The sequence below is a fragment of the Rhinatrema bivittatum genome, chromosome 1 (assembly GCF_901001135.1).
Source record: "Rhinatrema bivittatum chromosome 1, aRhiBiv1.1, whole genome shotgun sequence".
Taxonomy (NCBI): Eukaryota; Metazoa; Chordata; class Amphibia; order Gymnophiona; family Rhinatrematidae; genus Rhinatrema; species Rhinatrema bivittatum.
The window spans coordinates 364,910,106-364,931,378 of record NC_042615.1 but is presented as its reverse complement, the minus strand read 5'-3'; the positions used below and the strand labels follow the sequence as shown (position 1 = coordinate 364,931,378).

Sequence of the window (21,273 nt, the reverse complement as noted above, 5' to 3'; positions counted from 1 at the left end):
CTCCTTCCTGCCCGCGCGGCTCCGGCAACATTTTTCTTCCGGGGCCGCGCGGGCAGGAAGGAGGAGGAGCACCAGCATGTTTAGACGCGACTACCCGGCCCTGCGATCTTCTTGCTGTGTGTATCTGCCATTGGGATGACGTCCACCGGCGGCCATTGGCCGTCAGCGGCTCGGCGCCCCCTAATGCTCAGCGCCCTAGGCGATCGCCTAGTGCGCCTAGTGCTTCCGCCGGCCCTGGAGACTAGCAAACTATTTCTCTTTAAATTTGAACCTCTGTCAATTAATTATTATGTTATGGGCTGATTTAAACCAACCTGGTAAATCCAAACTCTTTCTCATTCTGCCTTGACAAATCAAGATCTCATATATCTCTGGAATAATAGTATTTTTGGAAAACTGTGACTATACTTTGGACTAAGCATCAGAGGAGTGTATAAGTCAAAAACTCTTAATGGTTGAATCTGACAGCAGTAGCAGTGCAATCGGTGATGTGAGTTGAGACCTTCACGTGCTACAAAATGGTGATTCAGGTCTGTTAAGTTGCTATTGGCAAAAATGTGGAAGTATCCAGAAGAAGCAGGAAGAACTTTATATTCAAGGTAAGTTTACTAGAAACATGCTTGGATATTCAGTGCATTGTTCAGTCAGGTATACATGCTCACCTGGCAATGCAATAAATCTTCCTTGACCGCAATGCTATCATCTATATTTTCTTCTAAAGATTGATGATATGTGGAAAAATTAAGACTTCATTTAGGATTCTTGGAGCGTTGGGTTCTTTATTTGGTCCAGCACACAGAGCAGTACTCTCACTGCTTCTGCCTCATTACTAGATTCTCCCTGACAGCTTGTCAAGTATCTTCCAATCATATTTCTCCCAAGAAACAGATAGCTTTGCTATGAGAGATTCAGTGCAACAAAAAAACAAAAATAACAAGGATGAAAAACAGAAAAATGTAATGAGAAAATTGAACTATAAATTATCATGCCATGAGGCGGGTGCACTGTTCCAAAATGGTAGGAAGGCCTATGAAACTACCCAACTACTAAATAAGAAAGCAGGCATGCCAATATAAATGAACAGAAAAATATATTCAAACTTACAGTATTGTGCAATGTGCTGCATTATCAATGCATTTTGTTCCAATATACTGAACCTTCATAAGAGTTCAACACAATTCTTCCAAGAAACTAATAGCATTCCTATGGGAATTTCACACCCTTTTCTTGATAGAGTTTTCTCACAACAACATTAGTTGCCTTATACTTCTAACATCACTTTAAATTCTCATTTTCTATCTTTTTCTTCTTTCTGTTTTATTACCCTGTTACTGTTAGAGGAACACAGAATTCTCAGCAACTCCCCTTTCTTTCCTGTTGGATAACCATTAAATCTTCCTCCATCATTTCTCCAATTTCTACAAGTGATACTGTGATTTCTGGTAGCAAAGGTACATAATGGATTAACACTTTCTAAGATGGCAGGATATCACTGTAACTTTCTTCATTTTAGTGATGAAAAACAAAAATGCAGTGGGATATTGTATGCGCTACATTTAAATTCTAGATCAAATAATTTAGAAAAGGATTAGTCTGAAATGCTAGAAGGTCAAGCTGATAAACTTGCAGTGTCCTCTTTATGACTATCAGGGGCACACAGGCTTGTACTGGGGATCTAGGGTTTGCAGCACCACGTTTAATGCCTGTTAATGGCTGGATACATTATTTTACTTCCTAGTTCAACTGCAAATTCTTGCTGGTATCACATCTTGGGTCCTCACCTTGGATCTTTCTTTTTTTTTTTTTTTTTTGGCTCCTGTTTGTTCCTGTTGCAGTTTTAGCACTGCCTGACTTGGATTTGCACTTATTTCTGTTTATTTCAGATTCCTGCTTATTCATGTATCCTTCTCTGCCAGCCCCTACTTGTTCTCTGTGAATTATCCTTCTGATTTTAATCTTGGCCTAGCCTTGAACATGACTCAATTTTCTAGGATTTGTTATTGATGGCAGCTCAAGGTATTGACCTCAGCACATCTGACTTGTTGGCCATCTTGGACCCAATTAAACCCTGAGTGAGCATCAGTAGATAGTATCAAAGTCAAGTAATCAGCAATTCACAGGCTACCTGAAGCTGTTTATTACATGAATGAAGCTGAAATGCTGTAGCTGAAGAATAAAGTGTCCTGCATTGAAACAGCATGAAGTACCTCACCCAGCATGCCTCTCCCCTGCTTCCAAATAACAACCGGTGTCACAAATGAAAAAAAACAGAAAGTAGATATCATGTCTATGTATATGCAATTACTTTCATTAAAATATAGGACTGTAGTGCAGGCAATTCCTGGTTTCAGCATAATAATAACTTTAGGGATGTGCAGCCAAAAATGTTTCTGGGTTTTTTTGTATTTATAGTTTTTCCAATTTGCTTTATTAGTTTTTTTTTCATTTTGGGGAAAGATTTGTTTCCATTTAGTGTACACTAAATCAAAAATACAACATACTAAATCCATTTAGTGTGCACCAATTTTTAAGTGCAAGCACTCAGATGATTCTTCTTTCTCACAATGCTACAAATCACATTGACAAAGTGATTCAACAATTAAGTTGTCAGAAACAATTGTCGGGCTCTTATATGCTCAGTACTTGTGAGAAAAGATGATGATGTTGTAGGTGCTTGGGGGACTCAGGTAGCTGCAAAATACAAGCATTTAGATGCAAGTGGCAAAATTCTTTTTACTATCTTGAACATTCTTTTTGTCGCAGGGACACCAATGGCATTTACTGCCATTGTCTATCATCTGGCAGTGCAGTCTATGCCGCTCTTTAAGATGCACCCTGTGCACTGCACTATCCACCTCCCCTTTGCCCCTTCTCCCTTAGATGATGGCTGTCTGAAGTAATCTAGAGAATATTTAGTTTGTTTGAGGTCATAGTATTAGAATATTTATCAATACTCTAGAAGAAGTTGACAAAGACACTGCAGAAACACTCTGGAATACAATAAAGAGGCCTATATACTCACCATTTTCCCCATAGTTTAAGACCCCTAGTTGATAGGAAAACACAAGAGTTTTGAATTTATTACAAACTGAATAGTTTTGATTTAACAAAGTCTTTAGAAATTATTCTTACGTCAACCTTTATGAATTTTGATTTTGAGCTGATAAAAGATATTGCAACTTACAAAGATTTTTAAATAACTCAAAGTAAAAATACAGTTGTTAGGAATTGTGAACCCTTGGCCTGAGGGGGGTGTTGTTGCTACCTGTGGGGTTGGGCCCCACAGAACCCCACCGTCGGGAGGCAAGGCTGGCCAGGAACAGAGGCAAGCTGGAACTTCACCTGTGCCGAACCTTGCTCCCCGCAGGTTGAGTCCTTGGGTGCCGGGACTAGTAGGACTTAGGAGCGCCCCTGTGTGTCTGGTCCCGGAGAGGGTAGGCGAGTGCATGCAGAGAGCTTAGGCACAGTTCGAGACAGGAGGACTCTAGGAGTCAAGAGGAGAAAAAGTCTCAGGGAGTGCAAGACCTCTGCAGTTCTGAAGAGTGTAGAGCCGGACCACATGGGAGTGGCCTTGAGATGAGGAGATGCAGATGAAGAGGCACGACCTGTAGTCCGCTGGACAAAGGCTGAAGCGGGGAACCCACTGAAGCAGGGCCTGGAGGGTAGCAGTGCTGGAGTACAGCCCAGGGCATGGCAAGCTGATGACAGGACCCTCTGCAGTAGTAGAGTAGAAGGACACCCCAAGGAGCGGGCACCGAGGCTCAGTCTGTAGGTGTAATGGGCTGAGCCTACTCCTGAAGAGAGATGGCACTGAGGCAGAAGTCCTCAAGGCGGAGTACCATGGGGATTCCCAGGAGCTGCGGGTACTGTAGTTGGAGCTCACAGGTAGAATGGCGCTGAACCTGGCCCCGAGGAGTGGGAACCGCTGAGAGAGAGTCAAGGTAGGGTTGCGCTGAGCCAGGACCCGCAAAGCGGGAAACGCTGAGAAAGAGAGTCGAGTTAGGGTGCGCTGAACCAGGGCCCACAGAGCGGGAGGTGCTGAGAAGGAGTCCGGATAAGGCTGCGCTGATCCTGGCCCTGAGGATCAGGAAGCACTGAGAAGTAGTCCAGATGAGGTTGTGCTGATCCTGGCCCCGAGGAGCGAGAAGCGCTGAGAGAGAGTCCAGTAAGGTTGCGCTGAGCCAGGATCCACGGAGTGGGAGAAGCTGAGAGAGGAACCCGGAAGTAGAAGCGCAGAGGTCCGACGACAGGAAGAATGCGGTCCCTGAAGAGAATATGGCACCAAAAGGAACTATGAAACTCGTTGCCAAGTCGGTTAGTGGCGGCTAGAGGTGAAGCTTAAATACTCTGGGTCAGTGATGTCATCAGCCGGGGACACACCGGAGTTCCCGCCATAGGCCCTTTAAATGAAGGGCAGATAGCGCACGCATGTGTGCGTCAAGAGAGGCCCAGGATTGGGGCGCTGGTCAGCGGTGTCCCGGCCGCCACGTGGAGTGGGGAGAGCCGGGAGGAATGTGGAGGTGATGACTGGCCACCGCCACGAGAGCACCGGCATTGGAGAGCCAGGCATGACATGAAGTGAGTTGAGCCTGCCGAAGACAGTGGTCATAACAACAGTAAGTAATTTTTTTGAGAATATGTATAGTCACTGAAAAATAAAAAAAATATTTAAATGGTAGAGTGTATATTTGCATAATGGTTAGTTTGATGACTTGCCTACCTCAATGAAATCTGCATATCTTCACAGTGTATGTGTGTTATGAGAATGCATCAGAATAGCTGTGTATAATTGGCAGTAATATTAAAAGATAGTGAGGTCTATATTCAAAAGCCATTTAAACAGATAATGTAATAGTTATCTGTCTAAATGGCTTACCCAGCTATATTTAGCCCTTATGGGGGAGATCTGTGAGCGAGCAGCAGGCGTTCCGGGCAGGAGCGGAGTTAGCCGTGTAAGTTAACAGGCTAACTCCGATATTTGGACTTAGCCAGCTAGCCTAACTGGCTAACTCTGGTCAGGCAATAGGCTGTCGTAAAGTTAGCCGGTTAGTCATAACTGGCTAACTTTAAAATAGGCAATTTTATTCAGCGGCGCAACTGCACCACTGAATATACCCTGCTAGTTAGCCGGATATGTTTATCCGGCTAACTAGCCTAGATACTCAGCCGTTGAAAATGGACTCCAGTATGATTAAAAATAACAAAAATATTAAGAAGACCAAGGACTCAATTCACCAATATTTATGAGAGGAAAATATTTGTCATCTTAGAAGAAAAAAATATCCTGTTTAAAAAATATAATTAGCAAGCTGGGTACACCTTCGGTATGTATGTGACTATTTAAGACTGCGTCTTATTGTGAATTGTGTAACACTGGTCAGATTTCACTATGCATGAGCCTCATTATCCAATTTGAGATATGCAGAATTGCCTTCATGACATCAGAATGATCTTGAATAAGAGCAGACAAAACACACAGAGCATGCTTGGGCCATTTTGTTAGCAGGAAGAGCTTAATATAACACGTTCTTGCCGATACCACTATTAACAGATTTCTGCAACAGAGATACTCTTGGCTACAAATCCCTGAAACCTGGTAGTCATTCAGCATGAACAGATACATAGCAGTATTTTATAAAACCTACTGTTACATTTGCCAGTCATGAAATGAAACTGCTTGCATTTTTAAATGCAATGTTATCAGGAATGTGAAATTTTCCTTTGGACACTGAGAGCAAAAGACAGAAGCATAGTACCAAACTGCATTTCCTGTTTAAACTGCCATATTTTCATTTTCATCATGCTGATGAAAAATTTAGAGACCAAACTAAGGATATATGTCTTCAAAGTAAAAATTATTATGTATTACTTTGCCTATTTTGGAGATCCTGAATAATTTTACAAAAGCAGACCATAAATGTCAAAATTAAGCATCTCATTATGTCAGTGATTCCTGTAAAACACCAAATTAATCATCTTATCATGATCAAATGTCAATTACTTTTCCTAAAATTTATAATGTGGAAAACTTCACAGTAACCTATTACCTGTTTCTCTGGATAAAAGCATATGGGCTCTATTCTATTCACCTTAATTCAAAATCTAGAACAATGTATGACAAAAAGTCATTTGCCAACTTTGGTGAATAAAAATAATCATATCCTTTGCTAAAAAGAAATTGTAATTCATGGACGGTTACACTTTGACTCAGATTGCTGTGGTCTGAATTGTGGCACTGTAGATGCAAGTTCAAATCCATTGTCCAGTGGGACTAGTTAGGCCTGGATATGGCATGGTGGTAGTGTGATAAGGCCTGGAGAGACAGACAAGATCACTGCCTCTATGGTGTCACAGCCTACCGGCCAACCAGCAAGTGCTCTTGTGCCAATTGTACAAGACCATCTGTAGAGAGGTAAAGTTGGCAGAGACTGCTGAAAGTGCAAGGGGTAAGATGTAAAACAAAAAACTGTGATTCTGAGGTCTTGTTTATCCCTGAAATATCATATGGGCTCCAATTCAGAATTATATAAAACATTCTGGGACCTCCTTTTTTGGGGGGCCATCCCCCTTTCTTTGACATAGGTCCTGCCTCCATCTAAATCTTGGCTGAACATGCTCAGGAGAAGATCCTCTTAGACCTTCTAGGACTGAAGATTGAGAGGAAGAAGTTTTGAGGTGATGTTTGATAGGCCTCCTAGCTGACCTTTTTTTGACAGCTTTGGAGAGCTGGTATTTTTGACTGGTTCCTACAGAGGGGCTATTTCCCCCCACCCCCACCCCCTCTCCTTGTCTGAAGGGCTGGAGTTCCATCAAATCTATCTTGCAACCAATATATAGTGTGGATAGATATATCTGAAGCTTTGAATATCATCTGTGTAACAGTTTGGAAACAGAGGGTTTTTGTTTTTTTCCCTCAATTTCATGATAATGAAAGACTATAACTATCCTACCCTCCATGGGGAAGGAGTCAGACAGGGATTCAGTGAACAAAATCAGGTCTTGGAAGAATTTGCAACATGGATAAAGAGACTATGGGTTTTGCTATTTATGATTTTTCTTTTGCTATTTATGATTTTTGTAATATTGGCCTGGATCTTATTTTTTAAGCTAAAATAAATTATTAATTTTTGTTGTTGAACACTTCCTCCTGTGATTTGGGTACCTGCTCTATCAAGTGCAGGTACCCAAATCTACTTTCAGCAAAAACTTCACATGCCTCAGGTGACTTCTATCTTTTACAGCTTGCTGTTAGTGTATGTACCTTTAATATCTGCTCTTGACTCTTCTGACACCGTTGTATATGCTTCAACCTCTATTAATTCACTGTTACAGTCTCCACTTTACCCCGATATACTATTTGTGACCACAACCTCCCTGTTTGTTTATTTCCTCCTGCTATCTGCCCCCTGCCTACAGCACTGACCGTTCCTCCTTATCCCCCCACCATGGCCTGCATTTCCAGCCTCCCTATCTCACGCATCCATCACCCCTCCCACAGAACACATTACCCCCTATTAACCACCCAGTCCACCAAGCGCAAATCCTTCCTCCTCCCTATCCTCGTCTCCCCTTTTACTCAGCTCCTCGGTCTCACCACCCTTTCTATCATGCTTATGAATGCTCAGTCCCTATCCAAGAAAACTGTCATACTGTCTGATCTATTAGATGACCATAAGCCAGACATATGTGCCGTCACTGAAACCTGGCTCAAGGACTCTGATATTGTCCTCCTCAATCAGCTCCCTTCTGACACCTATGACTTTTTCTCCATCCCAAGACCGAAGAAATGAGGCGGTGGTCTCCTCCTCGCTGCTAAAAAGCACATGAATCTCAAACCTGTAAAAATCATCACACCACACAAATTAGAGATTGGGCTATTCAAATCTCAGAATCTCCAGGTCTGCCTAGTATATGCCCCCCCTAGCATTCTCGAACACAACACCTCCCCCCTTATAGAGTTTATCTCCAACAATATCAACAGCGATGCCCCTGCCATTATCCTGGGGGATTTCAACCTCCATGTTGATGCCACCCCCCGCTCCACCTCATGTGAAGCCATCCTCAGCACACTCGAAGCCATCGGCTTTACCCAAGTTATCACCTCCCCCACGCACAAAGCAGGGCACACCCTGGACCTCCTCTTTGTCAACTCCAGCATTAGCCTACCCTCTAAACCACACTGTACCCCTGTCCCATGGTCCGATCACGCTATTGTCAAATCCACCATCTCTATAAAGATACCCAAACCATCCAAATCCCCCTCCACCACATCTTTTGCCTACAGAAAATCCTGCCCCAGTGAGGACCTCACTTCAGCCTTTGCCAGCTCTTCTCTGAAACTTAACTGCTCAACTCCAAACACAGCCCTAGACTCTTGGAGCCACATCACCTTAGATATCGCAAACAAACTGTGCCCTATCACCACACATAAAACTAAACTATCTGAAAAAAAAACAAAACCCATGGTACTCCCCAGACCTCAAACTAATGAAACATGAGCTCAGGCAGAAAGAACGCACATGGCGTAAAGACCCATCCCCGCAAAAAGCATCCATATTCAAATCCTCACTACATCTCTACAGGCTAGCCACCCTTAAAGCCAAACGAGACTACTACGCCCTAAGAATCCACGATTACAAATATAACCCCAAAGCCCTCTTCACCTATGTTTCTTCCCTTACCAAACACACATCCCCCCCCCCCCCCCATTCCTGACAGCGAAGCCAGCAGCAAATGTGAAGAACTGGGATGCTACTTTCATGACAAAATCGCAACCATCCTTCTCCGATTTCCCTCTACTCCCTCCTCGCTCCCAGCTGCTACAGGCACTGACCCACCCTCGTCCTCCTTTAACGACCTTGAACTCGTTTCATCTACTGAAATCACATCTATCCTCAAAAAGATGAAACCTGCAACTCATCCATCAGGCACTATCCCCACCAAAGCCCTCCTCACCATACCTGACATCATTTCCAAACCCATTGCAGATGTTATCAATTGCTCGCTCTCCTCAGGCATTGTCCCTGACCCACTCAAGCATGCTGTGGTCAAACCACTGCTCAAAAAACCTGCACTTGACCCCAAGGACCCTGCCAACTTTCGCCCTATCTCCAATCTCTCTTTCATCTCAAAAATCATGGAGAAGGTTGTCAACTCGCAACTTACAGAATTCCTTGAAACTCACAACCTTCTCCACCCCTCTCAATTTGTCTTCCGTAAACACCTCAACACTGAGACCCTCTTACTTTCCTTGACTGACCACTTACTCAGGGGAATGGATCAAGGTCACAGCTACCTTCTTGCTCTACTGGACATTTCAGCAGCTTTTGACACCATAAATCACACCCACCTCCTTGCCCGCCTAACCGACATTGGCCTTTCCGGCACAGCCCTTAAGTGGTTCTCATCCTACCTCGACAATAGGAAATTCACCATGAAAATAGGCAATGCTGAGTCCTCTCACTACACCCTTGCCCAAGGAGTCCACCAAGGCTCCTCCCTCTCTTCTACCCTCTTTAACATTTACCTCACCCCCTTGTGCAAACTCTTATCAGAACTTGGTCTCAAATTCTTTCTCTACGCTGATGATGTGCAAATCATCATACCCATTCAAGGCTCCCTATCTGACACCCTTGAATCCTGGGGAAACCATCTCGCTGCCATCAACTCCTTACTTACCAACCTCCACCTCGCTCTAAAAACTGCCAAAACTGAACTCCTCCTCATATCCCATCACCCCCCCTACTAATCCCGCACTCTCAATTGACTCTGCTATCAAGATTCCTCATGCACAGCCCTGCGCAAGGAACCTGGGGGTCCTAATCGACCAACAACTGAACTTCAAAAAACATATCAGTGCCATACTCAAAGAGGGTTTCTTCAAACTTAAAGTCTTAAAAAACCTGAAACCTCTCCTTCACGCTAGTGACTTCCGCACTGTCGTCCAGGCTACACTGGCATCCAAGATGGATTACTGTAACTCCCTCTTTCTTGGCCTACCCTACTCCTCCTTAAAGCCCCTCCAAATGCTACAGAACACTGTAGCCAGAACCCTCTCCAACGCTCACAAATGCGACCACATTTCCCCCATACTGAAGGACCTACACTGGCTCCCTATTCCCTCCCGCATCCTCTTTAAATCCCTGACCATTATACATAAAGCCTTATATTCCCATCACTCCAACTGGCTGGCAGATCCCCTCCAATTTGCCTGCTCGAATCGGCCGACAAGGATCACTAACAAAGGGTCCCTCCATGTGCCATCCCTAAAGAAGGCGCACCTCACAGCTACAAGGGATCGGGCGCTCTCCATTGCTGGACCTATGCACTGGAACTCACTCCCAACCCACCTCAGACTTGAACCTTGCATCACCAAATTCAGAGCCCAGCTCAAAACCTGGCTATTCAAACAAGCCTTTCCCCAACACCCTTGATGAATATTGAATTGTGATGGATCATGACCTGAATTTGACTATGACCTTGTTCTTATGACATTATAGTTAACTTGTTGTTTGTTCCTATGCTTCTCTGCTCTCCTTATGGTTTTTTGTACCCCTTACCCTTCCCCTGTTACTTGTAATTTCCGTTGCTTTTGTTCCATGTAAACCGAGGTGATGTTTCGACTAACATCGGTATAAAAGACTTTTAAATAAATAAATAAATAAGTGAACCTGGTTGCAGTGAGTATTGTGTTCAGTGACTGAGAAGTGGATGAAAATGAGTGACTTTTTTTAAATACCCATCACTGCACATAAAGATGAATTTTAAAAGCCCTGGATTGCACCACAACCAAGAGATTTGTGGACAAGTTGGGCCAGTGCCTGCTGAGCGGATTTTAAAAGCCGCCTGGATAGGGATGTACATTTATTTAGAATGAATTAGGCAATTTCATTGAAATTCGGGAGACCCGAATCCCAAAATGGACCTTTCCCGAAACTCGGAAAAAATTCATTTTTCGGGTTAGTGCGGGGGGTAGGGGTACATTTATTTAAAAAAAAACAACAAACCCAACCCAACCCTTCAAATTTACTTAATTACAACCCCCCTCCCCACCACCACCACCACCATCCCGATCCCCCCCCAAGACTTACTAAAAGGCCTAGTGGTCCACTCCAAATCTTACAAAATACAGCCACCAGAATCCTAACAGAAACAAAAAACCATGAACATATTACTCCCATTCTTATATCTCTACATTGGCTCCCAATAAAATTCCGAATAGATTACAAAATACTGACCATACTACACAAACTAATACATGAGGAACAGACTGGCTAGATACAGCTATCAAACTACATATATAATAATGAAACCTCCGCTCAACAAACAAAGGCCTCCTGATAATTCCATCTGCTTGAACCACACAACTTATCTCAACTCGAGAAAGAGTTATATCCCTCAGAAGCTCCAAACTTTGGAACACACTCCCTACCGAACTAAGATTACAACCCAATTTAAAAACCTTCAAGAAACAACTAAAAATCTGGCTGTCCACCAAAGCCTACCACAACACCTAATGACAATTATGCATCCTCCTCACTATATACCATGTTACTGGACCTCATCATATCTATCTCTCTCAAATATGATAACTTTTATATTTAACCAGAAGAATGCTGGGCTGCATAGAGAGAGGAATATAGAGTAAGAAAAGGGAAGTGATTATCCCCTTGTACAGGTCCTTTGTGACGCCTCACCCGGAGTACTGTGTTCAGTTCTGGAGACCGTATCTACAAAGAGACAGAGACAAGATGGAAGCGGTACAGAGAAGGGCGACCAGAAAGGTGGAGGGTCTTCATCGGATGTCATACAAGGAGAGATTGAAGAATCTGAATATGTACACCCTGGAGGAAAGGAGGAGCAGGGGTGATATGATTCAGACCTTCAGATACTTAAAAAACTTTAACGATCCAAAGACGACAAACCTTTTCCGCCAGAAAAAAATCAGCAGAACCAGGGGTCACGAGCTGAGGCTCCAGGGAGGAAGACTAAGAACCAATGTCAGGAAGTATTTCTTCACGGAAAGGGTGGTGGATGCTTGGAATGCCCTTCCGGAGGAAGTGGTGAAGTCCAAAACTGTGAAGGACTTCAAAGGGGCGTGGGATAAACACTGTGGATCCATCAAGTCTAGAGGGCGTGAATAAAGTGGAGGCAGCAAAACACTGCACGGAGCGGCAGTAGCCACAGAGGCATTCAAACACTGCACGGAGCGGCAGTAGCCACAGAGGCATTCACGGAGTGGGATGCCAGTGGCCAGTAGTTATTGTTCCACCTTCACAGAGCGGAAGGATGGAGGGCTGCTATCTCCAAAAAAAATAAAAAAAACAAACAAAAAATAATAATAGGGGTGGGTAAGAGTATGGGGCAAGGGTATGGCCTGCTTGTTACAGCAGTTGCTACCCCTAATTGAGCTGGATGTCACTTGGATGCAGATATGGCGCTGCTCTCTAAATTGGTGGTGGGGTGGAGGGGAATTAGGGCTGGAGGGTACTGGAAGCCAATAGTAACAGGTGGGAGAGAGAAAAAGGGAAATAAAAATGGATAAAGTACATAGCTTGCTGGGCAGACTGGATGGGCTGTTTGGTCTTCTTCTGCCGTCATTTCTATGTTTCTATGTTTTACCTCTCTCAACCATGTGAACTGGCATTTTTAACATTTCAATATCTTTAATTGTATCTTTTATCATAATGTCTATATTAACTCCTAAATGTACTCTATTCCATCGAAACTTGTAAACCATTATGATGGCAAAACCGAATGACGGTATTTAAAACTCTATAAATAAATCAAATAAATAAATAAATAATACCATATGCTTCTTGAAAAGGTGTGTTTTTACCCCTTTCCTGAAGTTTTTCACAGCCTGCACTTCTCTAAACTCAACTAGCAACCTTGTGAAAGCCCACAAATACTTTTGCTGCTGTGAGGGGGACACGTTTTACCCAGGGAAATCTAGACAGTTATCTACTTATTTTCCCAGCTAAAGCCTGAAAGTTCTGAAAGAACTCAAAAATGATATTGCAGACCTATTTCTTGTAATTTGCAATCTATCATTAAAGACATCCATTTTTCTGAAGATTGGAGGGTGACCAATGTAACACCAATGTTTAATGCACAATTAAAAGCTTTGGAATTTATTGCCAGAGGATGTGATAAAGACAGTTAAAATAACTGGGTTTAAAAAATGTTTTGACAAGTTCCTAGAGGAAAAGTCCATAAACTGTTATTAGCTAGATAGACTTGGAGACAGCCACCTCTTGTCCTTGGGTGTTATTTATTTATTTGAATTATATTTTGCCTTTCAGAATATATCCACTATAGGGGATCATGTTAGGTACTTAACACCTGGATTTCCCACTTTCAGAAACAGTATATTGGGCTTGATGGACACTGGTCTGAGCCAGTATAGCAGTTCATATATTCTTATGTAGCCTTTTCAAAAATTGTGCTTTTAGTCCTACTCCTTGTTTCTAATATTTTAACCAGTTGTATGTTGCTTTTTATTCCATGACTTCTAAATTCCAGAGAAGTCTCTCACACTTTATGAAAATCTAGATAATCTTTTAATTGGCTCATTCTTCTTCATGTGCTTTTCTAGACCCTCAAAGAATCCTGCCTCTTCTCCATTAAGTCATATTTATCCATATTACTATATGCTGTATTTTTTTTTATTAAAATGTATTAATCACTTGTGCCTAGGCCCATATATACTTAAAATAAATACACTGAACTCACACTTAGAACAGACTAAACAAAAACAAAAGTAAAAAATATTCAAATCTTAAATATAAAAGAAGCAATCACTGTAAGTGTAATCAAAATATTTTGCAGACCAGTAGATATTATAATCCGAAAGTTCAAGCAAAGGCTAGTCCCAGCGAGAATGATTTAAGGAATGCTTTAAAAGTCTGAGTCTTAGGGCTTCAGGCATCATATTCCATATAGGAGGCACGGTAATTCCATTTTTAACAATAACTTCCAACATTTTGCCCTTCACCATTGTCAGACCCACTAATCTGTAGTTTCCTGCTTCATCATGGCACCATTTTTAAAACTGGTGTCTCATTGCATAGCCTCCATTCTCAAGTGCAGTGACAAATATCTGTAACTATTTCCCTATCCAAGTTTTATGTACCCCTTGTTCCTTGTACCGCCTCTGGGCGAATTCTTTTTCTCTGTTTCAATGTAAACTGATGTGATTTGTATGTCATACAGGAACACCGGCATATAAAAATCAAAAATAAATAAATAAATAAACCAGCTGAAAGAAGCCATAACAAAATGACATGGCCTTTCCATTGTAGGATTTGGCTCAGACCTCAATCAGATTGAGTAAGGAGGAGTCAGTATGCATGCATGCAGGAAGCAGTCAGGGTACTACTGTCAGTTATGGGTAACCCCCAGGACAGGAGCAGGATGAACTCAGGAACATGCTGATCAGGTTCAGGGTCTTCTGCCTGGACCATCCACCTCTCCTTCGGGTTGAGCCCTTAGGTTCTGGTGGCTGGCAAGTCTTAACTTGTACGTGTATTGAAAAAACAGGGTTAGAGGAGAGCAACAGAACTGGGCAGGCCTACAGAAAACAAATAGGGAACAGAAAGGTGCCCATAAATAGAATACAGAACAGAAAGTTCACCTCAAATAAGATTGGACAAGGAAAAGAAACAAGGTAAATGGACAAATACAAGACAGAACAAAAGACCACAATAACGGCCAAACACAGGACAAGCAAACTAAGCAAACAAAATACAAAGCAAGGCAAACACAGAGTAGCAGAAGGCCACAAACATGGCCAATACACAGAGTAACACAGAAGAAGTACTAGATTACAAGCACTAGGACCAACGGAGGCCACATCTAGGAGAAGAGTTGACCCTAAGATGAGGCAAGGAGCTCAGGGTAGGGCATGCTTAAATTCTGAGTCACTGCTGTGATCATGACTGCCAGCAGATCCTCCAAGCTATAGGGCTTGGAGGTCTATGCAACTGAGACCATGGCCCATTGAAGGCTTCAGCTAGCAAAAGGAAAGCACTGCAGATGGTACCTTACAGGAGCAATATGTGCCAGGAGAGTTAGTAGGTGCAGAGATAGGGCCACACATGCATACTCAGCAGCCCCAATACAGACAAGCATCATCATCTGAACAAACTGTCTACTATTTATACACTGTAAGAGAGGATAGGATAAAGATTATCAGTTGGAGGTTTACAATTTCATATTTGAATTCCTTGAGAACTCTAGGATGAATATCATCATGTACTGAAGATTTGCTACTATTTAGTTTTTCAGTTTGCTTCAGTACCTTTTCCAGATTCACAGGGATTTGTTTCAATTTCTTCTGAATCATCACCAACAAATAAGTATTCTAGTGTGGGTTTCTCTCCAACAGTTAGGCCAGGATCTGCTCGGTCAGTTTTGTATATTGAGACACAGATTGGCTTAACTATATATAGGTAAAACAGCCTTGCATATGTAAAGAAACCTACTGGGTTTCTACGAAGAAGAGCATATTATTAGGGTAGGTGGAGACAAAGCATTCCAAGTGGATTACATCTTCCCCATCTGGGCTTTTTTTTATGTAAGTTCTTATGGCTATAAAAAGGGGAGATGTCTAGAGATAGTATGGATTTTTAGTTAGACTTCTGAGCAGTTGTTCCTGCTTCTGTTTTTGTTTTTTCTTGCTTTTGGGCCTTAGGGATTAAGACTTGGGCATGAAAAAGCAGAAGGGTTGCCTTTTCCCAATTTTAAGAAATGTTGAGGCCCATATTCAAAAGCCATTTAGACAGATAACATTATAATTATCTGACTAAATGGCTTACCTGACTATATTTAGCACGTATCAGACTACATTCTAGTTGGGTAACTAGGTACCCGGCAAGAATTTAGCCAGGTAAGAAGGGGGGGGGGGGGGGTTTCCATGGGTAGACATAACCGGCTAACTTTAAGGTAGCTGGGTATATTCAGTGGTACAACCACACCACTGAATATACCCTGCTAGTTATCCTGTTATGTTTATCAGGTTATCTAGCCGAGCTGCACAGTGGCTGAAAATGGACCCCAGTATTTCCTTCTGGTTTTATGTGGCATTTTTGTTGAAGGAAGTTTGTGTTTCTTCCTTTTTCTTTGGATCTTGAAGGCTGGGTTTTATTTTTGCCAGCTAACTAAATTCCTCTTGGCCAAGGAAATGTAGCTGCCATCAATGGGAGAGGAGTTTTTCAGAGGAGTATCTCACCCAGAGAGATCCAGTGACTCTTCAGAGGTCGTGAAAGGAATGGATTTTCATGTATTCCTGGGAGCAGGAGAAGATCAGAGAGAAAGAAGAACTATAGCACCAATCTGATAATAACTACTTCAATATCATCAGGATATTCTGGAAGGAGTTTGGATAAGAAGTACATTTATTCTTGACATCACAATCAAGATGTGAGAAATGGGACTTTAAATTATGCCATCTAAATCAATATAAGTGTCACATCCACCAATTTGGGAGGAAGCTCCAAAACAGCCCCTGAAATTGGGATTGGATATGAAAATACAAAGAACACTTAATGTCATCAGTGCAAAATCACAGATTTATTGAAAATGAGAATGCAATAGACTTGTAAATTGTTCTTCGTTCCATTTTAAAATCAACTATCATCTGATGTTACTGTTATGTTGGAACCACATTCCTTGTCCAGTGTGATTATTACTGTACCTTTATTTTTTGTTTCATATTTTGTACGTAACAAGCATATATTAGCAAGATAATAATGAATTGCATAAACCTAATAATAAGAAACAACAAAAAAAGGAAAAAGGAAAAGATTAATGCTATGCCTTCTTTCAAGACCAGAAAGTTGAAGGGTATGAAAAGAACTACAAAGACACACAAATAAGAAAAACAGAAAACAAGAAATAAAAACTATGCACGAACAAATCTATGCCCGCGCATAAGTCTAAAAATCTAACCCTTAGCATAATAAGGAAGAAAAAACTCTCCCTCCCCCAAACTCGACATAGTATCACCTAATTGAAGAAAAGGTCTCCTTCTGTTCTGAGCTGCAAATAAAATATACTCTGGGGTAGAAGCATGATTCATAGCATTCCTACTATTAAAAATTGGTTTTAAATGAATAGGTTCAAAAAAGATTTTATCTCTACTACCATGTAACCCAACTAAACACTTAGGGGCAGATTTTCAAAGGGTTACGCATGTAACATATGCGCATAACCCCCGAAAAGCTGCCCCTGCATGCGCAGAGCCTATCTTGCATAGGCTCGGCGGCGCACAAGCCCTGGGTTGCACGTATGTCCCAGGGCTTTAAAAAATGGGCGGCCCATGGGCGTGGGTGGGGCGGTGGTCCGTGGGTGGGGTCGGGGGCATGGCAGAGGTTTGGGGCGGTATGGGGGCAGGGCCAAATCCTGCGGCATAGCGGCCTGTGCCGGGGGATGGCGAGCCGGTGCGCGCAAGTTACGCCTGCCTTGGGCAGGCGTAACTTTTTCAACAAAGGTAGGGGGGGGATTTAGTTAGGGCTGGGGGGTGGGTTAGATAGGGGAAGGTGGGGGGGCGGAGAAAAAGTTCCTTCGGAGCCGGCATCGGAGCAGCCTTGGAGGGAATGGGGAAAGCCATTGGGGCTCCGCTCAGGCTCGGCGCGCTCAAGGTGCACATGTGTGCACCCCCTTGTGCACGTCGACCCTGGATTTTAGAACATGCGCGCAGCAGCGTGCACATGTTATAAAATCAGTTGTAGATTTGTTCGCGCCGAGTTGCGCGAACAAATCTATGCCCGCGCATAAGTTTAAAAATCTGGCCCTTAGCATAATAAGGAAGAAAAAACTCTCCCTTCCCCAAACTCGACATAGTATCACCTAATTGAAGAAAAGGTCTCCTTCTGTTCTGAGTCTGCAAACAAACATTAGGAAAAACCCTTACCTTCTGACCCAAAATGTGGCATCTTTATTACTAAAGAACAACCTCATTATAAAATTTTGATTTGATTCAGAAACAAACGTGATCAAAAGAGTAGCACAGTCATTCACCACCACATCAGATTATACAAGAAAATCAGTTAATTAATTTAAAGTTTTCAGAAGAGACAGGAGAAGCTTCTGACACTTTATCAACTTTTTTAAAAAAAAGGTAAATGATAAACCTTTGATAAAGAGGGCAAAAATTCTTCTGAGCTACATAAAACTTCTTTCATATCTCTCTTAACAAGCTCCTTAGGACCAATCAAAGAGGATGGTAGAAAATGTAGCAAGTGAAGATTAAGAAAACTCCACCTGTTCTCAAAATTTTCTAAATATCTATTAACAACAGTACTCTCTTTTGCAGAAGAAATTTTAAATTCTTGAGACAGAAAATATTGAGGTTCTAGATCTTTGATCCTCACATCTTCAGCAGCAATTGCAGTTTGAGTAGCAGAATACTTTCCCTTCATTGTATCCATAGTAGAAGAAAAAAATGTCCAATTCTTATTCACAGTTCTTTGAAGGATCACTGTGGCCTGCCACAAATCCTCCAGGCCAACGTTTGACGAAGTGGTTAGTGCAGTTAGTATAGGTGTGTTTAGAAAAGGTTTGGATAAGTTCTTAGAGGAGAAGTCCATTACCTGCTATTAATTAAGTTGACTTATTTATTTTACTTATTTATTTAGAATTTTTTTGTATACCGACAACCGTTTGCACATCTTTTCGGTTCACATATAACTTAGAACTAAGACAGAATAGCTTAGCCACTGCTATTACTAGCAACAGTAACATGGAATAGACTTAGTTTTTGGGTACTTGCCAGGTTCTTGTGGCCTGGATTGGTCACTGTTGAAAACAGGATGCTGGGCTTGATGGACCCTTGGTCTGACCCAGCATGGCATGTTCTTATGTTCTTATGATCTCTTCAAGGCAGATGCCCATGGATCTTCCAGTGTCTGCCTCCACCAGTATTCCTCTTGCTTGGTTGTTTTATCCCTATCCTCAGTCCCAGCAATAGCTGCTGCATACAAAATACTATTTCTTGTGCCATGGAAAGTAAATGGCACTTGGAGCTAAGAGATGTTCCGACTTCTTGTTGGCTCAATGCTGTCCATCTGGCATTAACAGCAATGAAAAATTCCCCTGAATCAAATAGCTCTATTTTCCTGGACAACATCTGAGAAATAGTTCATTGTAAAGGAAGAGAAGATGCAGTAGAAACTCATCTATTTCCCTTTCCTTTTGTTATCTTTCAGAGTCAAGTCATCATATTCAAAGGAAACTCAAATAGATGTCAATAAGAAGAAGAGTGCTCAAACACTCAGCATGTCAAGAAAAATCTCTGCATCAAAGATCTGCACCCAGGGGCATGCCCATTTGGACACATGGTTTCAGCTGTGCACTGGCAGCTACGTGCTTGTAAGATGCCACCTTATGTGCCGAAGTCCAGGTGCCTCACAATGACATCAGCGGGAGCAGCACCAGATAGTGCGATGAGAGATGTTCCTGGGGGCAGAGAGGCAGGTGGTAAGTCCTTCTCACAGCCCTTCATCACTGCTCCTTTTACAGACCATTAAAGCAATGCTCAGGGCAATGGAGATTATTCCACTCCCCCCTCCCCTGACTGGGAATCCTGGAAAGCAGGGGGCTTGTGGGAGTTATAGGAAGTTTGGACTTTCTAAGCCCTTGTAATTGATGTTGGCCCTTGGACTCCTCAGTAAGGACCCCTCAGCCCAGGGATTACAGACAGATCATGGTGTATGTCAGCGGCCCTGTCCCTGGAGAACCTGGTTGGTCCTCGGGACTTTAAGAAAGACATCTGGAAATATCCCAATTTTCTCATCAATTCTCAGATGCCAAGCTGAGTGGACATGATGTAGACCCGTGAGTTCTTGTTCCCATTATTAGATTTTGAAGAAGTATTGAAATAATAAAAAAGGGTGTGCAGTTTGTCCTCGGAAAAAGAAGTGAAGATTTACTGTGTAGTTGGACCCTTGCCTGGATTTATAGAACTGGTAAAGCCTTGCCCCAGGCAGAGAGTGATGAAACTGAAGCCCACGTTGTATTTTTATGTAGCCAGAAGTATATAACCCAGGACCTGCCTGTGCATATAAACAAATCTTTGTTGCAGCATTACCTTTGAGTATGGCTTATCTCTGCAGTTTTGTTTTTTTTTAGCAAGAGGCATTACTACTTTAAATAATTGCAGCACATATAATAAATCAGAACTATCCTACTGTATGCTGCCCTTTCTACACTGGACCAATCACCTAAAGGCCCATGGTCTACTTTTGATTCTTCAGGTCCAAATACTTCAGTATAATCTTGTGAAATAATTTTTCCTTTTCAAAGGATGCTGTAGAGCATTTTAAAAATCAATATACAAATAGAAAAACCAGTGAAATTGCAGTCCATTGTACAAATGCCCGATATTTATATGTGCTTCACTGAAGGAAAAGAAAACCTAATAGGTTTCTGCCATCTCTGTGTAAATAATCAGAAAATAGAATGACATTTTAACAATCATAAGGAGAAGCAGTCAAAGAAGAGTTCAATCATCTAAAAGAGCCAATTAAATTATTAAGAATGCCAAGGTGATGAGAGGGCTTTTAACTATGCTCTGAATGAAGACTAGGAGAATAATTTCAGTAAGAACCAAAACCTAAAAGAAAAGTCCACCCTCATGAATTGCTTACATAGTAGTAACATAGTAGATGATGATGGCGAGAAAGGACCAAGTAGCTCATCCTGCCTGCACACTTCTTTCTGTCTACACTGCTAAAGATATATCCCAGCTGCCAGTCATAGAGCTCCTTATTCAGGACAACTTTTGTTGGCTTCCTCAGTTGTCCTTTACCATCTCAGGCAAATAAGCATACAAGATCCCCCATATAACCCCCACATAATTAAGAACCAGCAACCCTCCCTTCCCATATCTTAACATACAGCTACAAGGAATGTACAGGAGGAAAATCTTCATTTGGTTCAGTTTTCCATTTTTTTTATTTCAGATTTCGTTTCATTTAGGGGCAGATTTTCAAAAGCCTACGCGCGCCGGGCCTATATGCGGCGACACACATAAGCCCCGGGATGCATGTATGTCCCGGGACTTCGAAAAAGGGGTGGGGAAGGGGCGGAGTGGGGCCAGAAGCCTCCGGCATAGCAGCCATTTGCCGCTGTGTCAGAGGATCGTGTGCCGGACGGGTGCCTAGGCAGGCGCAGCAGGTAAAATAATTTTTTGGAGGGGCCTAGAATAGGGATAGGTAGGGATGTGCAGAGGGACGCCATACGTTGCATTCGTGATTCAGATTCGTCGGGGAA

The 21,273-nt window shown here is 42.4% G+C and overlaps 1 long non-coding RNA gene across 1 annotated transcript; it reads left to right on the top strand.

Annotated features, from left to right (window-relative positions):
• Nucleotides 1-123: 123 nt before the first annotated feature.
• LOC115091046 lies at nt 124-20,088 on the top strand. The gene is made up of 2 exons (XR_003856593.1): nt 124-599; nt 19,209-20,088. It is a non-coding gene; the product is annotated as an uncharacterized LOC115091046 (long non-coding RNA).
• The last annotated feature ends 1,185 nt before the right edge of the window (nt 20,089-21,273 follow it).